This window comes from Dermacentor albipictus, chromosome 1 (assembly GCF_038994185.2).
Source record: "Dermacentor albipictus isolate Rhodes 1998 colony chromosome 1, USDA_Dalb.pri_finalv2, whole genome shotgun sequence".
NCBI classification, from domain to species: Eukaryota; Metazoa; Arthropoda; class Arachnida; order Ixodida; family Ixodidae; genus Dermacentor; species Dermacentor albipictus.
The window spans coordinates 162,692,116-162,706,790 of NC_091821.1; the positions used below are offsets into that span (position 1 = coordinate 162,692,116).

Genomic DNA, 14,675 nt, shown 5'->3' on the forward strand with positions numbered 1-14,675 from the left:
TTGCGCGTGTTTGTGTTTGCTGTGTTTTCCACCAACGAGGGGTCCCGCGTGTACGTCAACACATACGTCCTGAAGCGTGGAAACTGCTGAGAAACTTGTTTTTTGTGGTGTGCATGGGAACTTTAGAACTAGTACCACTGTAGTCCTTTCTCTACACTTTGTCTGACGCTTCTTTTTTTCTCTCGTTGAGCTCAGTTATTAATTAAGAGAACAAGAGTAGCCGGCACCTTCTAACGGGCCCCAGCACCCAGTTGCATAAGATTAATAAATATACATAAAGACCCCGTCGAAGGTGGGCGAGTAGCGCGATTAGCCTTTGCTTCTCGAGCGCGGGCAGTTTAAATGAAGCTTTGATATAATTTACACTATGGAAGCGCGAACATTTTCCTGTGATAAAGTGGGGCTTCTTTGTTTTGGATGACCTCAAGTTTGCTAATTAAGTATAGCTGACTAGGGTTCCGAATAAGGGCGGCATATTGCATTTTCGTTATGCAGGCATGAAGTTTAGTAGAATGGTTCACAGGGTGTAAATTGCGCTTAATAAATTCGAGCTGCTTTAGAAGCTTTACTGATTACCGCATCAACGTTTGCATAATTGCACGCCTGAGTATTTGAGTGTAGGTACGTTTCTTTTCGACTGCCATATTATTAATTATTTAAGAATTTTCACCATAGCTGGGCTTTTGTCGTACACATAACAAAGATACATGGCATGGACACACTGTTAATCTCATTTCACATAGATTCCATTAAATAAGCGGGACACATTTGCAAATATACGTTCAACTTATTTAGAGGGACATATATGGAACTTGATTTAAGACTTAATTTTATTAAGGGTTCGACGAAAGTTCGTCTGGTCAGGCATGGAAATGAAGGAAATTGACCAAGTCTGATGACTTGGTGATGACTGACCAAGTCTGATGAATAATCTGACATTTCGGAACCGCGTACGGGTTCCTTGTTCACTGAGTTGGACAGGAAATCGTCGTCACTTATATAGCCAGCACGTAGCGTAATGAACGTGCGTAAACGGCAGGCATAGTCCCTGGTGTCCGGTTCATCGTAGCTGGCGCCGATTGAATGATTAGAGATTCTAGCAGCCGTCGGGATGACACGTTCTTTTCTTTGGCAACAACAGTGGCATTGTCCCAGTAAATCTTGTGATTATGTTCCTGCGCATGCTCGGCAATGGCGTTCATCGTGTGACTATTATTTCTTACATCACGTTTGTTCCTTGAGGCGTCTGGAGAACTTCCGTGTTTCACCAATATATACTCTGTGGCAATCAGCGCATGGTATCTTATACACAACTCCTGGGAGTGATTCAACAGGTAACCTGTCTTTCACATTCATGAGCTGGTTCCGGAGCTTGCTGGTCGGGATGTGGGCAATGGGCAATGTTGGTAAGACTGTAAACACATTTCGGAGTAAGTATAGACGGTGGACGTGACTCGTGAAATACAAATGCGTAGAGTAAAAAAAAAATAAAAGAAACGTTTCTTTATTGACGCTCGACAATCGCGCGTTGGCAACTGAGTTTGTATATAAATGAATAAATAGTAAACCGTTAAGAACTTTCGACTGTGCTCAGTTCCGGTGAGAAGTTGCGAAATTGCATAAAAAAAGCAAAAACAACAAGATACGAGTGCCACTAATGCGCTTCTCCTTTGATATGTCTTATGCAGAAACGCCAAACATCGGCTTACCGGCCACTATTTCATTCCAAGAGGCTTAAATTGCAAAGCAAAACAATTTCAGTTTGGGCCCCACAGGCACGCCACAATGAGCAGTAGTCACACCACTGCTTCTTAACATTGCCATAAAGAAACTATCGCAAAGGCTTTCGTAGAAATATTCAATCATGAGCTTTACGCTGATGACTTGACAATCTGGTGCACTGGAGGAAGCGAAGGAGATGTTGATTAGGCTTACATGAGGATGTAGATCAAACAGGGATGTACCTGGAAAATATGGGGCTTACTAGCTTTCCGAGCAAGTCTGAGCTTCTCCTCAACGGGCCAGTCAGGAGGTTGGAGGTTGGAACCTAGAGGCTGGAAACCGTTGTCTGAAATAGACATCAAACTCTGCACTAAAAGCGGCTGTACCATGCCCAAAGTAGGCACCATTCGGGTCTTGGGCATGTTCATCGAAGCCAATGGCAGTAATATTACGACGCTCAACAAGCTCACAGTCAAGACCGAGAACATGATCAGGGTTACCAACAGAGTGTGGAATAGGCGTGGATACTTCAGGAAGACAACCTCCTCAGGTTATCCCACGCCTTCCTCATGTGCCATATAGTTTATGTGGGAGCCATGTACAATTGGTGTAACTCAGAGAAGAAAAATTAAACACGCTCATCAGATAAAGTATCAAAAGAGTACTAGGCATTCCGTTACGGGCGAGCTCGGACCTCCTTATGCAACTAGGAGTGCGCAACACATTGGACGTGATAATCGAGGCCCAGGAGTCAGCCCAATTGGCCCGTCTACCGGTACCCCGGGTGGAAAGAAGATGCTGGCGGTTCTTGGGATCAACCCTATCTTCATGAAAGAGCGGAAATATCAAATCTCAGAAGATCAAAGGAACAACATACTAGTCGCACCGTTTCCCCGTAATGTTCATCCTCAACACAACGTAGGCAGACGCAGGGCAAGAGCCCCCGCCCTCCTCAAAAGTACCAAAGACAATCCCTACTTCGCATATTTTGTCGACGCAGCCCAATATGGGCAGTCGCCTAACTTCGCCATTGCCCTCGTTGATCACAACGGACAGTTAGTGAATGCAGCTTCGCTGAAGTGCTCAACACCATCCAGAGTGGAGCAGGTCACAGTTGCTATAGCACTGCTAGATAACAGCAGATCACAAATCTTCACTTCTTCGAGATCGCCGGTCAGGGCTTTCGCTTCAGGTTCCATCGCCGAGGAGGGTCACAAGATTCTCAAGTGCAAGATAATCTCTCAGCACACCATCACGTGGTTTCCGGCGCACCTCCGACCCCCAGATTGGCTCCTTGCTCAATCTCAATGACATCGCCTACTCCCAAGCGCACGCACTAACCCACCGCGCGGGAGCATGAGCTAGCTCAGTCTCCGGGGTTCTCGAGTTTCGGGACACTCTCACTACTCTCAACAAAATCACTAAGCACTATCATCTGGGTAGGAGGACTTATCCTCCTCCTCACAGAAAACTGGCTAGACCTCTGGCGTCCACTTTACGCATGCTTCAGACTAAGTCCTATCCCAACTTGGCCCTTTTCCATACGATCGCTCCAAAGGCTTTTAGCTCTACTTGCACCGACTGTGGGGCTGTTAGCAATCTCGAACACATGCCCTGGCGATGCCTCTCGTTACAGCTGCCCAATCGCATCATGGAAGAAGAATGGAGCTCTGCCATCCAGAGCTCAGAACTTTCACGGCAAACTTGGGCTGTCCAGACAGCCCACAATGCGGTGGTTAGGTTCGGCCAACCAGTCCCCACGTGGCAGCGGCCCGCAGCTCTGCCCTAGGGCAAAGCTTCTCAGGACACTGTAAAGTCTTTTTTCTGTCTGCCTGTAATACACTTAGTTTACTGCAATCGGAGTAGGCAGAGGGGAGCATATGAAGTATGCGAATACGAAAGACTACTTATATCATTGAAAATGTAATCAGGCTCGGACAAGAATTCGTGAAAAGTCGCCACCTTTCACTCAAACACTGGCAAATGCATGTGCGAACACAGAGATAGAAGCAAGCAGAGAAAAAGAGACAAGTGCCTACAAGCCATACGCACGTACGCAATGAGAGTAAGCGAGAAAGTAACTGAGAAAGGGCACGAGACAAAGGAAAAGGAACATGGCTCTGGACCGGAAAAGAAAAAAGAATACAAACAACCGCTTCCGACGACCGAATGAAAAATAAGATGAGCGAGTTGAAGCAATGCATTTCATTTGGTTACCATATAACTTAAATCACTTCCATATTTGGTGCAAGCACAGCTAAGGCAACCCTTCGCGGTTGCTTAGTGGCTATGGTGCTGGGCTGCTAAGCACGAGGTCGCGGGATCGAATCCCAGCCGCGGTGGCCGCATTTCGATGGGGTTTAGATTTAGGTGCACGTGAAACAACCCAAGGTAGTCGAAATTTCCGGAGTCCCCCCATTACGGCGTGCCTCATAATTAGATTACAGTTTTGGTACGTGAAACACCGTAATTTAATTTTTGTTAACTAAGTTAAGACATGCGCATGCCGAAAGAGATAAGGGGTGTTTCTGCGACGACTGTCTCAGTTGTTACTGAATATTAAATATAGAGGATGCGGGGTATATACGATGTTTTTTTTTTGATGAAGGATTGTGTACCACTAGCGGACATCAGCATTTATCCGTAAATGACCAATAGTGTTAGTAATTAAAAATGTTCACTAATTACTTTTTATTCTTTAAATCTCGGCTAAGTTTCCTGCGGTGAGTAATACACAATAGGCCTCATATTCACAAAAATATATTACGCTGGATTTGTTCGTAAGATCGTATTCCAATCAGTCCTGATGCCGGAATAATATTAGCGAAGGCAACCGTCCAATGACAAAGATCACTTACGTACGAGAAGCTTTATGAATTTCGTCCCCAGTTATAGAATTAATCCGGCAATACACGTTATCTTTTCACAGTTTTCTTATTCCTGCCATAAGCACATTTGGGCACTTATCAAATGCGCTTATCGCAACGAGTGGTCTTCGTATTCATTTTTTCAGCACACAATTAAAGAATGGAGCCGACTCGATCAGTAGATCACAAGCAATGAACCATCGGGGGCATAAATTCATTTAAATGTAGACAGAGCAGTTAATACTTCCTGACAATATTTTCCGGATCACCTGTTCGTTAGCCCAATCGTGATTGTACATGAAATATACATTAGCATGTTCTAGTATGTGTTTCGTTTAGTTTGTATTTTGTGTACTTATTGAAGCGCCTTGTTTCGCTAGGAGAAGAATGACTTGTATTCCATTGTTGCTCTTATTTCATTTTAATCGTTGTATACGTGTTCGCATTACAAGGATTTTTCCGTGTGAGCATTATCCGCCTTCACTTACCAGAACAGGAATTGGCCTCCCTGGTGCAGTATTCAGCCACTATCTCCTTCATGACTCCTGCAATTATCACTTGGCCCTCCGTCTCCAGCGGCTGCAAAGCACCTGACCAATGCGGCGGTCAGACCTGCGACAGGGCAGAGAGTGCTAAGAACCTTTGGATCCGGACTGGCAGCCCCTTAAAACTGAACCTGGAAACCTCTAACACGCAAACCCTCTCGAGCGAGACTAGCTTAGCAGGACTCTGTGAGGAGTTATCACGCATTGCCTGGGATATTACTGGCCTCCGTGAGGTTAGAAGAACTGGTGAGTGCTGACTAACGGCTACGTCCTCTGCTACGGAGGTCTCCCAGCTAAGAGGGAATATGGGGTAGGATTTCTAATCCATGAGGACATAGCGGGTAGTATTGATCAATTCTACAGCATTATTAAAAGGGTAGAAGTCGTCGCAATAAAGCTGAATAAGAGATATAGAATAAAGGTAGTACAAGCCTACGCTCCAACCTCCAGTAGTGATCATGAAGAAATAGAACAGTTTACAGTTTTATGAAGGTGTTTATGAGAAATGTGCAAACTCAGTATACTGTAGTATGGGGGACTTCAATGCCAAAGTAAGCAAACGTCAGGCTGGGGATCCCCAGCCTGACTGCTGAATACGGACAGCCACTTTTTATTTCTGGTACAGGCGTAGGTTTTAGTTGCTGGGCGATAGCGCATCAACCATGTCTGTACGAGACGTAGCTCTGCGAAACAAACTGCTTGTCGGCTTTGACATGGCAAATTATCCGCAAATTTCCATGTGATGGCGTGGCGTAGTGGTAAAGTGACGGGCTTGGGATCTGTAGGTCGGTCGTTCGAATCCTTGTCGGAGCAATTTTATTTTTTACGTTTTTTTCTTTTTTTTTATTGCACTAAAGCGCTCTTCCTTGCTTTCTGTATTCACAAAAATATATACGGTGTCCAGGCACCGCATATTTAACGCGCTAGAGCTGTTTTTCGCACGAGTAGCCAGTTCCTCCCAGTACGCCGCGCCTTCCCAGCGCCCCAGCGTCCAGCGCGCTGCACTGGGCCCATAATCCGGCGCACTGGGTCCCAGTGGCGCTGGTTTTTGCAATAGGGCGAACAAGCAATTGGCAACTACGGCATCGATTCTAGGAGAACCAGAGGAGAGATGTCCGGAGAATTCGCGGAAAGGAACAGGCTCGGAATAATGAATACCTTTGTTAAGTTCGACAACCTTGGCTTGTATATTTTATTTGTTTACATGTACACGGCCATAGGGAGACTACAGAAATGTTTCTATATGTGTGTGGGCCCGGGAAGTGCACGCGCTATCTGCTAGCAGGATAGGGCGTTTGGACGTGTTGGCGGGCGTCGCCGAGCCGATGGTCGTTGACCACACAGGATTTCCGAGCCGGCACACGCAGCATACGGGTGCCGACAAACGCTTCACTTGCCGGTCGCCACCGCCTCCACAGTGTCGGACAAAGGGCAAAAGGGCGCGCGCCGGCAGCCCTCCTTGCGAGGCTAATGGGCAGATGGGAGTCGCGTGTCCCAGGTGGTCTTCGTCACATAGGCCAGCGCCTGTCTTCGAGTGATTACACGGCGCACTCTCCAGTGTGCAGCTTGCTCGAGTGCATGGTCCGGATAACGAGCTGATTGAAAAATGGAAGAGAAATGCTCTTCTGGCTTTCAGCGGCATACTTTATAGCTGCTGTTTCTTTATGCTGGTTTGTTTGTTTGCTCTAACGTAAGGCCACAATGTAAGGAGTGGCCAGCGGAAAACGTGAAACAGCGAAGGGAACCAATAGGAGTGGCCGGAACTTTTGGGCTGATTTGAGCTAACCACTGGTTCATGACAAGTGTGTGCTTGTAAGACCGCTTGTCAATGGTAGAGTTCGCCGGCCCTACGCTGTTGAGGGGCGAGGAAGTGGAATTCTCGTGTTCATCGAATTTTGTAAAACGGGAAATTCGGGAGTTTTTGGGGAGAAAGCGATGAGAGAGCTGGAGTCGATGAATACGTAAGCTATTGCTGAAATGAACATATGTAAGTAAACCTGTACATACGGAGACGTTGTTGCGAGCCTTGTTTGCAACGTGTAACATGAAAACGAACGGAGAATTGAGGGCTGGACCTGCGGAGCCTAGATCAACAAGGCTGCCATCGGGAGTGACGGCCAAGGAACGGCCTGAAGTCGGCAGTACCAAACATGGCTACCTTCTTCAGGATACGCAGTAAAAGGAAATGAGCCTAAAAAAGCCTTAATTTAGAAACAAGAAATGAAATAGAATGCACGCAAAATGCCTCGAGCGCCAGGCGCACTGCAATTTTGCGTGTATTCGCGTGCTTCTTTCACGCTCGTGAAAACGCTTTTATGTAGCAGGTTTTGAGCAACAGCAAGTTATATCGGGAGTTTTTCACGTTTCTCTACAATTTTCTCATTGACAATCTTCATCTAAAATTATAATAACTGGGATGTTCATTAATTAGTTGACTCTAATTATGTAATTATGCGGAATGCAAAAAATAATATAAGTATCTCCAAGCGACGGCAAAACAATATCTCGGTTCGGTCCATGCAGCTACGTAGCTGTTGCATATTTTTAAAGTTTAGCTCAGGTTACGTGAAACAAATTGTACGTGGCCGATTTAAAGGGGCCCTGAACCACCCGTGGGGCTTTGCGAAAAAACACATTGAGTGGATGGCACATGCTGCAGTGAAAATTTCAGCCAAGTTTTGCACTCGTGCGTGACGCGTGGGGCTCACAAGCGGAGCACGAAGTCACCTTTTTCTCAAACGCGCTCGTTTCAAAAGAAGCCATTTTCTCACTCTCTTCTGTGTGCTTTATTTTGTCATAAAGCGCATTCTCTTAGACTGGTTGATCGCTGACATCAGTCAAGAAGGGTGTTTGAATCAGTGCACTTCTTCCTGCTGTTAGCGTTATATTAATTAACACAGTTAACTAAACGGACTGAAGCATAGCGGAAGTAAGCGAAAGCTTCACTTTAAATTTTCGTATGGATGACGCACTTCCGGGCAAAACCAACTGTGGTTTCCTGACGCTCCGCCATGGCTCAGTGACGCCCAGAGCCAGCGCGCCCACGTCCGTTTGAATAATTTTTGACCGCACTGTCTTTTCGGCATCGCCGCCTTCGTATATCGTTTGTTTCGAGTACTTTTGAACACCAGAAGTGGTCTCAAACTTCGCGAAGCTTATGATGCGGTGCTGCCGCTTAGTTGCAACGCCGCTGATCCCGTGGTGGTCAGTGCGTACACTGAGTACAAAAAGCCAGCACGGAGCGCGGGATCCATCGGCGAGATCTTAGGCGCGCTACCGATGTAGCTACGTACACTGTTGAAACAAGCAACACGCAGGTAACGTTACAATCAGTGGTTTGGAGCACCAGTTGCACAGGCGCGCGCACTCAGAAGCAGGCGACCGGAAATACCACGTTGACAACAGCCCCTAGCGTTCGTTAATTTGCGCGAAAAGTAGCAGCGAAAAAAGAAAAGCAACACGGAAGCCTGGTGACGTAACGCCATGGGCGGGGCATCACCATAGGCTTCGCCTCCCTCCGTCGGAACGGAGGATGTTGAGGAGGAATGAGAGACATAAATATTCCTCTCGTGATATCTACGCTCCTAATAGGTCTCTTAAAAAATAATATTTCGCTTACATGTTCCTGGGAGGTACAAAACTCGTCCGAAGGTGCTTTTGAGGCTTCAGAGAAAGGTAGTTGCTTCACATTCATTGCTTCACCTTTAGTGAAGCAATGAACGGGGCTAGTTGCTGAACATTCATAATTGTATTGCGCTTAGTGTTACACTTACGTCAGCGCTATGCAATCCCGAACCCATTTAATAGCTCGTTGCTTCATTCCAATTAGGTTCCAACCCACCTGCCAGTTCGCGCCTTGGGTATCAGACAGAAAAATAAAGTGAGAAAGGAGGTCACTGTCACTAAGTCAACCAGTGCACTGGCATAGCGTAGCCTTTACCAGCAAATTTCATCAACGCCCTCTAGGCTAGTTTAGAAGGTGTTGATTTCAAGTGCCAGCAGATGGGCATCGCCGCCTCTCCTGACCGCCAGACGTGCGGCGGATGCCAGCGTCGATCACCGGAAACGACGGTACGCAGCATTCACACAAAATCCACGCGAGTACTATCACCTGCCTCCCTCGCGACCCACTGAATCCTTCTACGAAAAGCATTGCAGTAGGAGAAACAGTAGGCGATAACAGAAGTCTTCAACCGTCGCACTTGCTTCGGGCACACGTTCGCCCACATGCACGTTCCGAACACAGGGTGCGTAATCAGCGGACAGCAAGCAGGGAAAAAAAAACAAACAAACAAAAAACTGGCAAACTCCGGCCTTTGTCCGCGCACCGGAGCGCGGTGAAATCTTTAATCACGGCTGCCGCCGCAGGTGGTGTGTTCGATCGAAGCTACCGCCCGGAGGAGACAAGGCTGCTGTCTTGACAATCATTAGCAGCCACCGGAGCGAAGGTTTTCCCACCGGCGCCAAGAAATACAACCGGCACTGATCGGAGGGCCCCCCGACGTGCAGCCGTGTAATCGAGCCGTCGCAGCAGTCGCCGCCAAAACGGCCCCGAGCCTTTCTCCGGCTCCTATAACTTCCCTCCCGCGCTCGACCTTTTCTTTCACCTGTGCTCCAGTCGAGCGGGTATTCCTTTATTGGGACGGCGCGTTCAACTTTCTCGCGAGGAGAATGTTTTTTCTTGCCCTCCTATACTTTCTCAACGTTCCTTTCTGACTGGCCGGAAAGAAATGGCCAGAGATGTCCATAAATCACAGACATGGCGCAATATTTTTATGTCCACTTTAACAGCTAATCGCGAGGGAAATTAAGTGGACAAAATTCATCGCAGACGTAAGGCACATAACCTGGTCGTCCGACAGTCACTGTACGATAGTGTGACACGAACACTTTATATTTAGAAAAAAAAAGAAAGAAAAAGCTGTGTTTAAGCAAAGTGAAAAAGAAAAGGTGAAAATAAAATAATCATGACTAGGATTTCAGTCTGAAAAAACTGTCAGCCTAGAGAAGACTGAAAACAGTTCGCGGTCACAAAACTCAAGCAGTCCGCAAGCCCCTCCTCTCCCCCTCTCCCTCCACCCCCATATCAGCGTTATAAACCAATATATGAACCCGCATTGCTGCATAATACATGGGTAAATCGAAGCTCGAGATCAGGGCAACCGTCTATGTTGAGGCAGTTCCGTGCTTCTGATGTAAATAAGGTTCACGAAACACTGCGCGGCGCTCAGTAGCCATTTAATATCGTTCGGCTGCCCAGTCTTATGCAAACTGAATTTTTTAAAGCAGGATCAGAATGGCGAAGGACCATGGCATTGCAATCGAGAGTGCGGCGAAAAAGGGAACCTCAATTTTCCAACTCGCGCCCACTCACTCTTTTCTTTTTTTTGCGCACTTCTTTGGTCATGAACAATTAAGTAAATGTTTAGTTTCATTTCCACTCTCGTTCCGCAGGGGTCCTTCTGTTCAGGTTTTTTAGAACTTTATTTAAAGGAATGCCCCATTCAATGCTTGATTTGATAAAAACAAATCCGGCTTTTCTGAATGTCGTTGATGCCATAGGGGTACGGGCCTTCATTATCCATTATGATGCATCATCAGCCTGATTAAGTTTAGGACTGCTCCCGCCTATGATCAAGCTTTTCGAAACGGCCGCCTGCGAACATAAAGTAAGCTTTGCGCCCGTCTGTCCAATTAAGAAGCCCTAAAAACGGATAAAATTAAATTATGGGTTTAATACTATACCTACAATAATAATTTATCCCCTAATATATAGGTAAATTAAATAAATTAAATTATGGGGTTTAGATCCCTAAGGCAACTCACAGACTAATGATAAGAGCCGTCAGGGGGCACCTCACATTGATTCAAACGTCGGCAAAGCGCCTAGCATTTGTTGGAGATTTAGACATGCGTTAGAAGGTAGAATCGGTGATAACGGAGAGGATAGGTGCAGGCGAGTGAGTTTAGATTTGCTCGCTTCCGGCCAGACCGGTTAGGGAAGTGATACCGAAAGCCAAGCATCACAGGTAGGACAATAGAGTTACTTTATGGGCTCTACAGTTTCTCTACAGGACACCTGTACAGTAACGCTATGGGACAAAATGAACGAGATATTTCTAGTGGTGATAATTTGTGGAGTGATAGATGTGCTGTGGGGGCGGGGGGCACGAATCGCGACGCAAGTATTCAAAGGGGTGACCGATCTGCGAAATGTTTCAAAAGAAGGGCAAATCGCAGCGCGCATGGCGCCAGAGATCTAAAGGCAGGGGTGCGGTAGTGAAAGGCCACTGCTTGCAGTAAACAGGGAGATCTGAACGCTACAGTCACTGACGTCAACTGAGAAGAGCATCCAACAGGTCGCGACGATTCTTGTGTGCGTAACGGGATACATTTTAGCGCGAGTGCAGCAACAGCGGTGGTACGGCGATTCACGGCACGGGCAGTAGTTATTTTAAGCGGAGCCCAGGCAACCAGGCAGCTAGACTAAGTATTGAATGTAGCAACACACCAGCAAGAGCAGAATTAAAGTAAAACGAATAAAGAAAAGGCACAGGGGATAACAACAGGGACCGCAAAAATTGTTACATATACAAGCAAGGTGGTCGCAAACAGGATAAATGGCTGGAAAATCAAACGAAGCTGAATGACGAAGCTATTAGCGTGTAAGGTCTTCTGTGTTTGCCGCAAGATGGCTCTGCGAGAGCGCAGAGCGCAGAAGAAATGTAGCGGAAACGTTCTTCGCTACTCGTGTAACTGCGACTTCTGTAAGTTACATGCTCATAAATACCGATATACACCAGAGTATAACTTTCTACGGCACGTTTCGAAGGCAACACCGCATTCACTAGAGGCGCTTTTGTACCGCTTCGAAGCATCTAACTCGTGGCTGAGTGGTAGCGTCTCTGTCACACACTCCGGAGTCCCTGGTTCGATTCCCACCCAGCCCATCTTGCTAGTTGCTTTTTATTCATGAAGTGCCTCCCGGGATTTATCGCTCACGGCAACAGCCACCGACACCGACGCCGACGACACCGGCTTTTCTGCGACACGAGCTCCTTAACGCTGTCGCGTTAAAACTTCTCACCGGACAACGTCGAATGCTGCGAAGCTTGCTGCACTTCGCAGCGCACTTCACATGATTCATGAATACCTGCCACGAAGATGGAGCATATTTACCGATTCGAAGGCAGCCATGCATAGTCTGCGATCCGCTCGCTCTACGTCGTGGACCACGATGCCAACTTGTCGGGGAAATAAGGCAGCTATGTCACCAACTAACAAAAAAAGGACATGACATTTCTTTTCAGTGACTCCCAGGCCACTGCGGCATTATGGGCAACGAACCTGCTGAATAAGCTGCTAGGAGGGCTCACGAAAATGCTGGAAAGGAACCCATCCCACTATCAAGAACAGATGTAGCAACAAAGCTTCGCATACTCGATCGTGATGCCACATGATCCATGTGGAGCACGTAAGGTTTCCAGCATACTCGACTGCACTGCCTGGACCCATTCCTCCGACTAGGCATTCCATCTGGACTTTCCGAAATTGAGGCAACGGTTCTCTGCCAACTGTGGCTTGAAGTGTCCTTTACGAATACATTTGCTTGCCGCATCGGAAAGGCTGACAGTGCTGTCTGTGATAGGTTGATATATCTACTGTCATTGTTCCCGCTACAACTTCCAGAGACTGTTGCTTGTGACGTACTTGGCACGCTTCGTCGACCGGTCGCTTTCTGAACAGATGATCTTAGAGTGCCGGCTGATGCGAGCTTCACGCCAGAAGGCGATGAAGGCAGTACTAAAGCTCCTTTGGTCCCGCAACCTGTCTGAACGACTGTGACACTCATGAGTTCCTTCGTGTGTGTGTGTTTCTTTCTTTTTTTCTGTAATCTCCCTCTCTTTCCTTGTATGTGCATTTTTCTTATCTTTCTGCCTCCCCTTACCCCTTCCTCAGTGCAGGGTAGCAAACTGGATATCTATCTTCGGGCTAATTTCCCTGCCTTTCGTATCCCATTTATCTCTCTCTCTCTCTCTTTGATATTCGGCAGTGTCCACTGCAGAAATCTCAAAGTTTTTTTAGACAAGCTTGTACAGAAAAAAAAAATATGTAGTTTCTCCAATAAAGAGCCGAAGTGACGAGACAGCTACCGCAATATTACATATGCCCGGTAAGCCTTCCACAGCATTGCGCCCTATGTAAGTTACAGCAAGAGGATACTACGCCTGGAGAGCGCGGTAGTACCGCAACTTATCCCTATGTGATGGCGCGACTAGAACAGAGAGAGGATACACTGGAATCAAGTGAAAAAATAATTATACTTTATCACACAAGAACGTGGGCCGGAATTGAGTGACGACAGTACAACATATCTACACAAGACAGTTAAACACTGTTCGTGCGTATGGCACCCTAGCAAAAACTACTCTCTAGCACATCAGAAAATCGCGTTCGGCGCGTGTAATACAAGTCTTGGTCCTGGCCGGCACCGAAGGCTCTCTGACGGGCTTCGTCCGGGTCACGTGATGACGACTGCGAAGATTTTGCGCTGCCGTCCGCCCAATTCCGTGGCAAGATGTTTCTCGTCAGTTAACGGCCCGAAAAGAAAAACGGCCTGACTTGCGGCGAGTTTCTGGCGTTAATATAACTACAGGCACCTGCCAACTTTGCGGACTAAGATTGATTTATCGCCATACACTAGACTGTCGGACCCTCCTAAGGTTATTCTGAAAGGAAGTTTTCTAGTGGTATTGTTGAAGCCGCTGTATTTTATCTCGGAATACCCTTTATTCAAGTCATTTGAATATATTGAACTTAAATCGAGCATCCTACTGCGTGCAAGCCGTCTAATTAGGAGACGCATACACACCTTGCACAAAGTTACACAACATTACTAATACTAGATAAACTAGATCTGTAGCATACTCGGACGTGTTTAAAGAGCCCCTAATGCGCGTCTTAGAAGGTTTATTTGCTTTCCATTTTCATCCGTGTTTGCTCGTCATTTAAAACCTGTTTCGTTATGCCTAGTGCAGAACGTGCGAGTCTCATGATGATCTGCCATTAGCACGCGGAAACGGGCCACCATTCTTTTCTTTCTCTCTTTTTTAACGATCGGCCATTTACGCTTCTCCTTTTCAACCGTTTGAACGAGCACTTTATTTCAGGCACTGTAGGCTGCTCACATAGTGAATAGACATATAGCGTGGATCCAGACGCCACACAGAAGGCAAATATCCCGAAAGGCTAACATGAAGGAATTACCAGGCCAACAGTGATGTCGTATAACACGCTTTAACATATTCCCTGAAATTGCCCCTGTGAATCCAGTAAGGCTGTTAGGTATCCTTGCACAGTGCCCTTAGTCTTTTATTTACAGCAGGCTTTCATTTACACTTGCACCAGGTCAAACAAACAAAAAGACCCACAGTTCTCCCAGATTCGGCGTTCGTGCGGCATAAAACCGCCATGAACGCCTCACGTGGACGAAGGCGGCACCAGGAGGCAAATGCATGAGGCTGCGGCGACCTGTGCACCT

General features: G+C 46.9%; 1 long non-coding RNA gene across 1 annotated transcript in view; it reads right to left on the reverse strand.

The window, feature by feature from the left end:
• Window positions 1-14,675, reverse strand: part of LOC135911385 (uncharacterized) — a 116,518-nt gene that overhangs the window by 51,573 nt on the left and 50,270 nt on the right. The window contains exon 2 of the long non-coding RNA XR_010567299.2: window positions 5,078-5,201. This is a non-coding gene — a long non-coding RNA (uncharacterized lncRNA). The remainder of the gene's footprint in view (window positions 1-5,077; window positions 5,202-14,675) is intronic.